Source organism: Salmo salar, chromosome ssa16 (genome assembly GCF_905237065.1).
Source record: "Salmo salar chromosome ssa16, Ssal_v3.1, whole genome shotgun sequence".
Taxonomy (NCBI): domain Eukaryota; kingdom Metazoa; phylum Chordata; class Actinopteri; order Salmoniformes; family Salmonidae; genus Salmo; species Salmo salar.
Genome location: NC_059457.1, coordinates 46216780 through 46229895, shown reverse-complemented (window position 1 = coordinate 46229895; position 13116 = coordinate 46216780).

Here is a 13116-nt window from a genome sequence, read left to right as displayed (position 1 = left end):
CTTCCAGACACTAAGCCCTGAATGGAACCAGAGAGGTCTGCGTTCTCCTTATTTGGTAGTATGTGTCTGTCTGGTCATATTGCTTCTGTGTGCACATAAACACAAATCCAAGACTCCTGCACTCAGTGAGAAACTGTGCCCCTGGACAGAGGAGAGAATTTAAGTTCAGATATGCTCAGCAAGGTTTTTTTTTTCAGAATAAATTTAAATTCTGGAAGAGACTGACTCAGGTTGTAGCTAACATTAACATTAAAATGAACTTAAAGTGGAGTGCCTGTCAAAAAATGGATTAATATTTTCTTCCACGTTTGGATTTTGTCGCAGAAACGATCAGAGATGGATGGCATGAGAGTTAGTGATGCAGAAGTATCTAAGCTGGTACAATGAAGACGTGTGGGCCCCAATGTTGTGTCCTTGACCACCCTTCCCTGCTGAGCTAGACTTGGACCACAAAACCTGCATTTAGTCATGCTTCCAGAGGGGCTTCATTTGATTGACAGATCCACATTGGACACCAGCTCTAAACAGTACCCACCCCTAACGGAGCCCGAGCCAAAATTCTATCATTCCATAATTGTCTTTGACACACACACTGTGAGGGTAATATTGGTGGCGGTATACCTCACGTCCTGAAATTGATTCTGTGACAGCAGTATGAACATGAATTATTAAAGGAATAATAATGACTAGCGTCAATTTTCCTTCCTCCCAGCAATTCATAGATCAATGCTCTCATTTAGACAGATGATTCTCTCACTTGTCTCTTCTAATTTAAAAAGGACACAAGAATCCAAGAATTAGGCTAGGCATTTTTTTCTTCCATTCTATAGAACCAATGGGATAACTAGGCTTAGTACAATACTTATACACTATAAACCTTAAAGGGTCAATCTGCAGTTGCTACGTCAATTTTTTGACTTATAAATTCATTATATGTACCCATTGATTCTTGAAGAATATACACTGAACAAAAATATAAACGCAACATTCAACAATTTCAAAGTTAAAATCAAATCAAATCCAACTTTATTTGTCACATGCGCCGAATACAACAAGTGTAGACCTTACCGTGAAATGCTTACTTACCAGCCCTTAACCAACAGTGCAGTTCAAGAAGAGTTAAGAAAATATTTACCAAATAAACTAAAGTAAAAAATAATAAAGAGTTACAGTTCATATAAGGAAATCAGTCAACTGAAATAAATTCATTAGGCCCTAATCTATGGATTTCACATGACTCGGAATACAGATATGCATCTGTTGGTCACCCCCCCCAAAACAAAAATAGTTGATCAGGCTGTTGCTTGTGGCCTGTGGAATGTGGTCCCACTCCGCTTCAATGCCTGTGCAAAGTTGCTGAATATTGGCGGGAACTGGAACACTCTGTCGTACACGTCGATCCAGAGCATCACAAACATGCTTAATGGGTGAAATGTCTGAGGATGCAGACATTTTCAGCTTCCAGGAATTGTGTACAGATCCTTGCGACATGGGGCTGTGCATTATCATGCTGAAACATGAGGTGATGGAGATGGATGAATGGCATGACAATGGGCCTCAGTATCTTGTCACGGTATCTCTGTGCATTCAAATTGCCATCAATAAATGCCCATACCATAACCCCATCGCAACCACGGGACACTCTGTTCACAATGTTGACATCAGCAACCCGCTCGCCCGCACGACGCTGTCTGTCATCTGCCCGGTACAAATGAAACCGGGATTCATCCATGAAAAGCACACTTCTCCAGTGTACCAGTGGCCATCAAAGGTGAGCATTTGCCCACTGAAGTCAGTTACAATGCCAAACTGCATTCAGGTCAAGACCCTAGTGAGGACGACGAGCACGCAGATGAGCTTCCTTGAGATGGTTTCTGACAATTTATGCAGACATTTTTTGGTTGTGAAAACCCAGTTTCATCAGATATCCGGATAGCTAGTCTCAGACAATCCCGCAGGTCAAGAAGCCAGTTGTGGAGGTCCTGGGCTGGTTTGGTTTCACATGGTCTGTGGTTGTGAGGCCGGCTGGATGTGCTACCAAATTCTCTAAAACAACGATGGAGGCGGCTTATGGTAAAGAAATGAACATTAGATTTACTGGAGAATGAGAAATGCTCACTAACAGGGATGTAAACAAATGTGTGCTGAAAACTTGAGCGAAATAAGCATTTTGTGTGAATGGAAAATTTCGGAGATCTTTTATTTCAGCTCATGAGACATGGGACCAACACTTTACATGTTGCCTTTAATATTTTTGTTCAGAATAACTTATAAATGCCTCATGAGCTTAGTTTAACTGTCATACAAACATTGGAGTGAAACAAGCTTATATTTTGGGGTTCTGATGGGGTTCAAATCAAATACATTTTTCTTGATTTGAAGATTTGATTTGTACTCCATCAGAACCCCAAAATATAAGCTTGTTTTACTCCAATGTTTGTAAACAAAGTAAATGTAAACAAACACTATATAGCCTCAAAACATGGTTAAAACTATAATTTTGATATCATCCAGCTCGGTCTATGAATTTTAGTGGTTACATTTCTCCAGCCCGATTCTTCAGCTTTTTACCAAAACGGGTGGGGAATTCACTTTGTTATTGTTTCAACTGCTGATTTGCTGCTTTAATAGATATTTACTCTTAAAAGTATCTGACCCAGGTTAGTTAGAACTAAACCAGCATGCCTTTACTTTTTACTTTAGCCCACGTAATGGGTGCCCTACTATGCTATAATACTGTATGTCCCATTAGGAGCGGCAGGTAGCCTAGTGGTTAGAGCATTGGGCTAGTAACCGAAAGGTTGCAAGTTTGAATCCCAGAGCTGACAAGGTACAAATCTGTTGTTCTGCCCCTGAACAAGGCAGTTAACCCACTGTTCCTAGGCATCATTGAAAATAAGAATTTGTTCTTAACTGACTTGCCTAGTTTAATAAAGGTAAAATAAAAATGAGGGGACTGCTGTGCACAGCTGAGTCTTCACCACATGCCTTGTCTATTCTTCTCCTTTCTCTTTCCATTGGTCAATTTCACCTCTTTCACCCAGCTGCATGCAGGCCAGGTCAGGCTGCCCATAATTCCACCATGACAAAAAATGGGGGGGAAGCAAGCGACACAACCATATGGATGGAACAATGAGGTCTGCAGGCAATGAACCTTGAGCCAGTTGAGCTGTATAAGGGGGTGAGGGTCTGGGGTTCTCTCCCTCCCTTGGTGGCTCACCCTGGAGCTATGTGGCTCACAGACAGTGCAAGGGAGTGTGGGATGGGGGGGGGGGGCGCAGTGACTGCTAACAGCAGGTGTTGGTCCATCCTTGGGGGAGTAGGCAGCAGACTGGGTCCTGATGTGTGACAGAGAGAGGGGGCCTGGCAATCTGGTGAAGCGTCTGGACAGAGGGAAAGAAAGATGGATGGAATAGATAGACAGGTAGACTGAGATTAGCGGACTGAATGTGTCCACTTAAGAGTTTGATTAATGGGGGTGTTTAGTTTATGAGGATCCCACATGCAGCAGCTACTCTTCCTGGGGTCTCTCTCTCTCTCTGTATGTATGTGTGTGTGTGTGTGTGTGTGTGTGTGTGTGTGTGTCCTTGTGAGATGTCCTTAAAAGGATAGTCAAATTAGGACAAGTGGGGACATTTTGCCAGTCCCCACAAGGAAAAAAATTGCTATTTTAAGGTTAGGTTAAGGGTTAGGGTTAGGAGTTAAGGAAAATAGGATTTTGAATGGAAATCAATTGTTTGGTCCCCAAAAGGATAGTAAAACAAATGTGTGTGTGTGTGTGTTATCAGACATTTATCAGACCTTTTAAATTATTGATGTCTTCGGCTCAAGTAATTAAAAAAGGCTATTTCATATTACAAAAATGAACACTTACATATGATGTCTGGGGATCAATATCAGGACACCATACCATTATTGCATACATCTATGTACTCGTTTTTATCTACAGGCTAATAAACGTTCTCATTGGTTGATGCAATGATTGATATGTCTGTAATGAAATGATGGCCATTTTGACATAGTAGATGACAGAAAATGTCACACTGGCTTTTATCCATAATGATCCCAGTGGGTATCATATTATATGGGCACTGATGTGAATGTGAGCACTGGTGAGATGGTTGTGGGGAGGGGGTTGCAGTGAAAGGGGACCCCCCTGCGCATCATCTCAAACCCAGATGACATTGCGGGTGGCGGCGGGCGATCTGAACGCCACTCAAGACGTGAGGCCTGTCTTTGGCTGGGAAGTTGTTGTGACTGTTACTCCCTCAGAAAAACATGTGCTTTGTGTGAAAGTGCCATATGACAGGGGGGAACCTGCCCAGCTTGTGTCAGCTTAGCTCCTTGCCTGTGTGGGGGGACATTTGCTGGAGGTGGGTGGGGACAGGCATATGCCCCCCTAAAACCCCCCTCCTGTTCCATTTTTTGAACGGTGAAGTGACACAACAAACAAAATGGCTTTCAAAGTGAGTGTGGCCAGGCAGGCTGGCAGTGGCTTTTGTGTGTGTGTGTGTGTGTGTGTGTGTGTGTGTGTGTGTGTGTGTGTGTGTGTGTGTGTCTAGCTGAGAGGGGCTGTGTTTGAGCAGTGAGATGTGGTCTCTGTCCTACCCTGCTCAAAGCCAGGTCTTCAACTGGAGCCAACAGCTCTGAATCCTCCTCAGCTTCCAATCCACCATCCAGGCGCCAGCTCCCACTGCCTGTCAGGCCCTCCTGGGCTCTCCTTACAACTCACTGCCAGGTACAGGACACTGCTCTCTCTCTGTGTGTCTGTGCGTGTGTTTGCATACGTGTGTGCGTTTGTTCATCCTTGCATGTTTGTGTGTGTGTGTGTGTGTGTGTGTGTGTGTGTTTGAATTTATGGGCTCGTGCTTTAAATATCCATATACAGTTGTCACAAAAATAGAGAGCAATGATGAAATAAATAAAGGTGTTTGGTCCTTTAATAACCTGCCGTTCAACTGACAAGCTAACCTGCGTCTCTGGCCACATCTCTCCCTGTTAAGTTTTTCTTTAAGATAACCTGCCGTTCAACTGACAAGCTAACCTGCGTCTTTGGCCACATCTCTCCCTGTTAAGTTTCATGTATTCATAATGGATGTTCTAGTCTCTCTAAATGCTCAATATGTTGAGCCCCAGGTGAGCGCAGCAGCAGTCAGAAACAATTACCTTTGCAGTCTTTACTTCCTCCACCCAACCTCGTGGTCACACCAGAGAGAAGAAGAAGAGCAAAGGCTCATGGGTAACAGTTATGAATGATGTTATTGGTCTATTGTGGTAGGGTAGCAGTAGAGTTTTTAAAACATTTTATTCAACTAGGCAAGTCAGTTAAGAACAAATTCTTATTTTACAATGACGGCCTACCCCGGGCCAAACACTCCCCTAACTTGGACAACAACACTGGGTCAATTGTGCACCACCCTATGGGACTCCCAATCACGGCCGGTTGTGATACAGCCCGGGATCGAACCAGGGTATGTAGTGACGCCTCTAGCACTGAGAAACAGTGCCTTAGACCGCTGCGCCACTCGGGAGCCCTATACCAGCACGCTGTTGGGAATCTAAATGATCATTAGAAAATTGTAGATCCATTAGAACCACTAATGTTTTTTAATTGTCAAAATAACATTTTAATGTTTGATATCATAATTCACTTAACATTCATCCCATGTATCAATCATAGAGAGCATATGCAGTACCAGTCAAAACTTTGGACACACCTACTCATTCAAGGGTTTTTCAGAAATGTTTTACTATTTTCTACATTTTAGAATAATAGTGAAGACATCAAAACAATGAAATAACACATATGGAATAATGAAGTAACCAAAAAAGTGTTATACATATCAAAATATATTTTATGTTTTAGATTTTTCATAGTAGCCACCCTTTGCCTTGATGACAGCTTTGCACACTCTTAGCCTTTTCTCAACCAGCGTCATGAGGTAGTCACCTGGAATGCATTTCAATTAACAGGTGTGCCTTGTTAAAAGTTGATTTGTGGAATTTCTTTCCATCTTAATGTGTTTGAGCCAATTAGTTGTGTTGTGACAAGGTAGTGTAGTATACAGAAGATAGACCAAGTCCATATTATGGCAAGAACAGCTCAAATAAGCAAAGAGAAACAACAGTCCATCGTTACTTTAAGACATGAAGGTCAGTCAATGCAGAACATTTCAAGAAGTTTTAAAGTTTCTTCAAGTGCAGTCGCAAAAACCATCAAGCATTATGATGAAACTGGCTCTTATAAAGACCGCCACAAGAAAGGAAGACCCAGAGTTACCTCTGCTGCAGAGGATAAGTTCATTAGAGTTACCAGCCTCAGAAATTGCAGCCCAAATAAATGCTTTATTCAAGTAACAGACACATTTTAAGCTCAGAGGAGACTGCATGAATTAGGCCTTCAAGGTCGAATTGCTGCAAAGAAACCACTACTAAAGGACACCAATAAGAAGAAGAGATTTGCTCGGGCCAAGAAGCACAAGCAATGGACATTAGGCCGGTGGAAATCTGTCCTTTGGTCTGATGAGTCCAAATTTGAGATTTTTGGTTCCAAACGCCGTGTCTTTGTGAGACGCAGAGGTGAACGAATGATCTCCATATGTCTCCACGTGAAGCATGGAGGAGGAGGTGTGATTGTTTAGGGGTGCTTTGCTGGTGACACTGTCTGTGATTTATTTAGAATTCAAGGCACACTTAACCAGCATGGCTACCACAGCGTTCTGCGGTGATATACCATCCCATCTGGTTTGTGCTTAGTGGGACTATCATTTGTTTTTCAACAGGACAATGACCCAACACACCTCCAGGCTGTGTAAAGGCTATTTGACCAAGAAGGAGAGTGATGGAGTGCTGCATCAGATGACCTGGCCTCCACAATCACCCAACCTCAACCCAATTGAGATGGTTTGGGATGAGTTGGACCACAGAGTGAAGGAAAAGCAGCAAACAAGTGCTCAGCATGTGTGGGAACTCCTTCAAGACTGTTGGAAAAGCATTCCAGGTGAAGCTGGTTGAAAGAATGTCAAGAGTGTTTAAAGCTGTCATCAAGGCAAAGGGTGGCTACTTCGAAGAATCTAAAATCTAAAATATATTTGGATTTGTTTACCACTTTTTTGGTTACGACATGATTCCATATGTGTTATTTCATAGTTCAGATGTCTTCACTATTATTCTAGAAAGTAGAAAATAGTAAAATTAAAGAAAACCCCTTGAATGGGTAGGTGTGTCCTGGTACTGTATATAAATACACACACACACATATATATACCCTTCATTTAACAGGAAAGCCCCCCCCCCCCCCCTTTTCCCCCCAAGTAAGTACTTTAAAGTGTATGAGAAGGGACGATGTATCCACAACATTTGTAATTTAGATTTTATTAAATAAGTCCATATACGTTTTAACCCTCTAACTCAGATGTAGATAATTTATTATCACAATTACTAGATTTACTTGATTTAGCTTTTTGACCCATCTCACCAAAGTTAATTATCACGTCATAACCAAGCGCACTGAATTTGATCCACCCCAAATATTTGAATGCTGTTAAATTTGTGCTTGAACAACTGCCATCTGACAGGAGCAGCTCATCTTATTTAATGAGATACCAACTGGGTTGATTAGATTCAACATGATATTTTACATGTCATTATACACCATAGCGGATCCTCATGATTCACAGATCAGTTTTCTGCTTATTTCTATATAGTATTCTATATAGTTTTTAGTAAACATTCAGTTGTACAGTAAAAGCTGTCATCAAGGACATTTTTTTTATTTGTCTAACACTGTTTTGGTTACTACAGGATTCCATATGTGTTATTTCATAGTTTTGATGTCTTCACTATTATTCAACAATGTAGAAAAAAGTACAAATAAAGAAAAACCCTTGAATGAGTAGATGTTCTAAAACTTTTGACTGGTACTTTATATATATATATATATATATGTGTGTGTGTGTGTGTGTGTGTGTGTGTGTGTGTGTGTGTGTGTGTGTGTGTGTGTGTGTGTGTGTGTGTGTGTGTGTGTGTGTGTGTGTGTGTGTGTGTGTGTGTGTGTGTGTGTGTGTGTGTGTGTGTACGTTCTTCCCTTACTGCAGATTTCTCCACAGATAGAAATCTACAAATGCTATTTTGTTGAAGCTGGAGAAATGTGCTTGCTTTCTATATTCTCACCAGCAGGGGGAAACCAACAGTTCACTGCTGGTCTTGAAAACAGACAGCATTTCAAATTCAAAAGCTTTATCAATCAAATAAAATCTCGTAACTCTTTTTTAATGCGTATGGATTAATCATTTGCTAAATGGCACATTTCCCCCACCTTGCCTGGTTTCAATACATAGATAGGCTATTTAAAAATATACTTTATGCTTATATGTGAATTTAAATATTGTTATTTTTTTTTAAATCCAGTCATCAAAACATTTATTTGACCTGTTATCAGTCATTATTTTGGTTTCTAGCCTTTCAGTTGCACTCCACATGGAAGCCTTGATACATCCTCTGTTTACTCTACAGAAGTAGCCTACACTGTCACTCTCAATATATAAATATTTGATTTGACAATATCTTGTCACTTTCTTCCCCCTCACTGACATCAGTGCGTGAGTTCAACCTCTCATCAGAAGTCAGACTAGACGTACACATGACAAAGAAACCGACAAACAACCACAGCTCCAGGTCACACTCATACAGTATTTGATTAACAGTCAGCAACTAATTGATTAAATGAATGAATACATTAGCATAAATCAAATGTTTGTATATTCTCTAGTTTAGCTAAGCCCTGAGCATATCCCCTTTCCTCTGTCTCTCCTCTTCCTATCCTTATGTCCCTCTCTTCCTCTCTCCCTTCGTGGCCAGTCAGTCAGTCAGTCATTTGCGGGGCTGTCACTCCGCATCAGGCTCTGTTTCCGTGACGACAGGCGCTGATGGGCGGCGTGGGTAACCCGCGGTGATGGGAGGCCACTGTGATATGTAAAGCAGGGTATCTGGACAATGGCTGAGCTGTCATCGGTGCAGCCAGGCTTCGCTGGGAGGAATGCAATGGGGTCAACGAAAATGTATGCACATTTGACATTTCCAAACTAATTTGCATATGTACACATTTGTTTTTAAATTTTCTTTAATTATTATCCTTTTTTTGTTCATCCCTTCTTCCAGTTTAGTGAAGTTAAAGTGCTCTTTGGTTGTTTGCCTATCCCCACCCATTTGATTTGGAGCTTGTGAGAGGTAAGTGGATTGACGTGTGGCTGTCCCTCCTTTGAGCAATCTTCCCATGGCAATACCATCTCCCGACCAGGGCCCTCTTTTTGCCTACCCAGAATCCCTTGCTCTGGGTTCCCACCTGTCCCCAGAGCATGGAGAGCAAGGCACAGCTGTGGACTGTGTTGGGAGATACTACAGTATAAGGACACTTCTGACTTGCAAAAAGACTAACTAAAATCTAAAACTGACCCTATCCCGATGCCATGACACCAGGGTTCTTCATCACAATGGCTGCTTGCCACATCACCTTGTGCTATGAACAGTAGCATCATCATTTTAGAATCCAACCAAACAGATTTTTTTATGTTGACCTCCTTCTCTGTTTCCTCTGGAACAGCATTGTAATACAATGAAAAATAATAGACACAACTGTACAATATGCATAGCTCATAAGTGTAATAAACTGCTTTAATATGGGGTAATGTAATATCATGCACAGGTACATGACCTTTGTTCCGCTCACATTGGTGGTAGACTCATGTCTTTATGTTTGGTTCAGTTGTCTCTGTGACATTTTGAGACCGCAATCTAAAGAAATACCCAAAGTGCTAGTTTGGAACTACATGAATTTGATTGTGTTTGAATTCAAATATATGTACATTGTGTTCTTATATTCTTTGTTGCTGTAAATATTGATTGATAATACTTGTCAAAATGTTACCATACATTTAGCTATGACTTGTTCTTGCCTTGTTTGAATTAATCTAAATCTATAAAACCTATTATTTAATAGTATGAAAATGTATGCGCTCACTACTGTAAGTTGTTCTGAATAAGTTTCATGTCCTGACCATAGAGAGCTCTTATTTTCTATGGTAGAGTAGGTCAGGGCGTGACTGGGGGGGGGTTTATCTAGTTTATTTAGTTCTATGTTGTTTGGTTCTAGTTTCTGTTTTTCTATGTTGGGGTTTTTGGATGATCCCCAATTAGAGGCAGCTGGTCATCATTGTCTCTAATTGGGGATCATATTTAAGTAGTTGTTTTTCCCACCTGTGTTTGTGGGAGATTATTTTTGAGTTAGTGCATGTTGCACCTCTGTCGTCACGGTTTGTGTTTTGTTTTTAGTTTATGGTTTTGTCTTGCAAAGTTTCACATTCAAATAAAAGATGTAGAACGATACTCACGCTGCACCTTGGTCTGTTCCTACACACAAGCATGACAGAATCTCCCACCACCAAAGGACCAAGCAGCGTGCCCATGAGTGGACATGGGAGGACATCTTGGACGGCAAAGGATCCTGTATGTGGGAGGAGATCCAGGCCGGATAGGATCGCCTCCCATGGGAACAGGTGGAAGCAGCGAGGGAGGAACGGCGACGAGATCGGGAGTCACGGCAACGACGGAAGCCCGAGAGGCAGCTCCCCCCAAAGAATTTTGGGGGGCACACGGGGAGATTGGCAGAGTCAGGGTTTAGACCTGAGCCAACTCCCCGTGCTTACCGTGGGGAGCGTGTGACCAGTCAGGCACCGTGTTATGCGGTGATGCGCACTGTATCTCCAGTGCGCATTCAAATCCCGGTGCTCACTGTGCCTCCGCCCTGCATTTGCCGGCCTAAAGTGAGCATTCAGCCAGGACGGGTTGTGCCGGCTCAGCGCTCCTGGTCTCCAGTACGCCTCCTCGGTCCAGGATATCCTGCGCCAGCTCTACGCACTGTGTCGCCAGTGCGCATTCACAGCCCAGTTCGTCCTGTGCCAGTGCCCCGCACTTGCCGGGCTAAAGTGAGCGTTCAGGCAGGATGGGTTGTGCCAGCTCTACGCTCCAGACCTCCAGTGCGCCTCCACAGTCCAGTATATCCTGCACCGGTTCTACGCACCAGGTCTCCAGTGCGCCTCCACAGCTCAGTATATCCTGTGCCTCCTCCTCGCACTCTCCCTCCAGTGCGCCTCCACAGCCAAGTACGTCCTGCTCCTCGCACTCGCCCTGAAGTGCGTGTCACCAGTCTGGTGCCACCTGTCCCGGCTCCACGCACCAGGCCTCCAGTGCGCCTTCACAGTCCGGAGCTTCTGGCGGCAGCACCCAGTCCGGAGCTTCTGGCGGCAGCACCCAGTCCGGAGCTTCTGGCGGCAGCACCCAGTCCGGAGCTTCCGGCGACGTTTCACAGTCCGGAGCTTCCGGCGACGGCCTGCAGTCCGGAGCTTCCGGCGACGGCCTGCAGTCCGGGGCCTCCTGAGACGGCCCGCGGCCCGGGGCCTCCTGAGACGGCCCGCGGCTCTGGGCCTCCACCGATGCTGGCGGGTTCGCAGGATGAGAGGGTTCTTCGTCCTGCACCAGAGCCGCCTCCTATGCTGGCGCATCCGCAGGATGAGAGGGTTCTTCGTCCCGCACGAGAACCGCCTCCGATGCGGGATGAGAAGGTTCTTCGTCCTGCACCGGAGCCGCCACCAACACTAGACACCCCCCCCCAACCCTCCCTTTTGGTTTCAGGTTTTGCGGCCAGAGTCCGCACCTTTGGGGAGAGTACTGTCACGTCCTGACCATAGAGAGCTCTTATTTTCTATGGTAGAGTAGGTCAGGGCGTGACTGGGGGGGGGGGTTTATCTAGTTTATTTAGTTCTATGTTGTTTGGTTCTAGTTTCTGTTTTTCTATGTTGGGGTTTTTGCATGATCCCCAATTAGAGGCAGCTGGTCATCGTTGTCTCTAATTGGGGATCATATTTAAGTAGTTTTTTCCCACCTGTGTTTGTGGGAGATTATTTTTGAGTTAGTGCATGTTGCCTCTGTCGTCACGGTTTGTGTTTTGTTTATAGTTTATTGTTTTGTCTTGCAAAGTTTCACATTCAAATAAAAGATGTAAAACGATAGTCACGCTGCGCCTTGGTCTGTTCCTACACACAAGCATGACAATAACAGTGTCTACTAAATTACAAAAAAGTATTAGATAAAAAAATGTTTTTTAAACTATGGAATAAATCCACTACATCCTTCACAAACTTTATGAAGTATACTTTGACGTAAGGTGTAATTTCTGACAAGGCTGTATACTTGATCCGTATGCTTTTATTGCATCCCGTCGGTGCCCCATGTGTATTCCTGTACTACAGCAGTACTTTCATCCCAATACATGGTAATACATATAGACGTGTATTGTTGTTTGTTTAGTTTGTCCAATAGTATAACCTCCACTATTAGTAAAGTGTTTAGTATCACTATTAGTAAAGTGTTTAGTAACACTATTAGCACAGTGTTTAGTAACACTATTAGTAAAGTGATCACATTTCCGTCGGCCAAGATGTTTATGTTATAGCTACTTTCCCAGCCAAGCTGTCATGTGCTTGCAGGCACTTCTCAAGGTTCTGTCACCATTTCTATTTGTACAACCTACAACACATCAGCATTATACAACACACACACTAACACAAACACGAACAACAGTGGCACATTGGTGACAGAGATTCGGCGTGTCTGGAGAGAGACTTGTTCACCCAGTGTTTGGCAGGCCCCAGCCTTGGCTGTCCCACACAATCTGTGCTCATGGTCTTGGCAGGTCTCCCTGACCCACCACCAACCTCCCCTCATCCCCAGCCCCTTCCCCTATCCTGGCCCTCCTCCCCTCGCCGCGATTTAGGGCCACCAGCAACCACTGTCCCTGGTTCATGATTACACACCTGCACAGTGGGTGCGGGGCACACTGGAGAGAGATGGATGGAGGGAGGGAGGAGCCAGCCAGCACCACTCCCTGGACTATCCCCCTGTATGTGTGATGTTAGCTGGCTGTGAAAAGCGAGGAAGGGCCGCAGCAGGCTGACCGCTCACTGTGATTAAACACCAACTGGGCTACGGCCAGAGCACTGGAACACCGCCATGCTGTCCCTGTCTGGGCACACCAGCCAGCCAAGATGGTCTCTGCTGAGA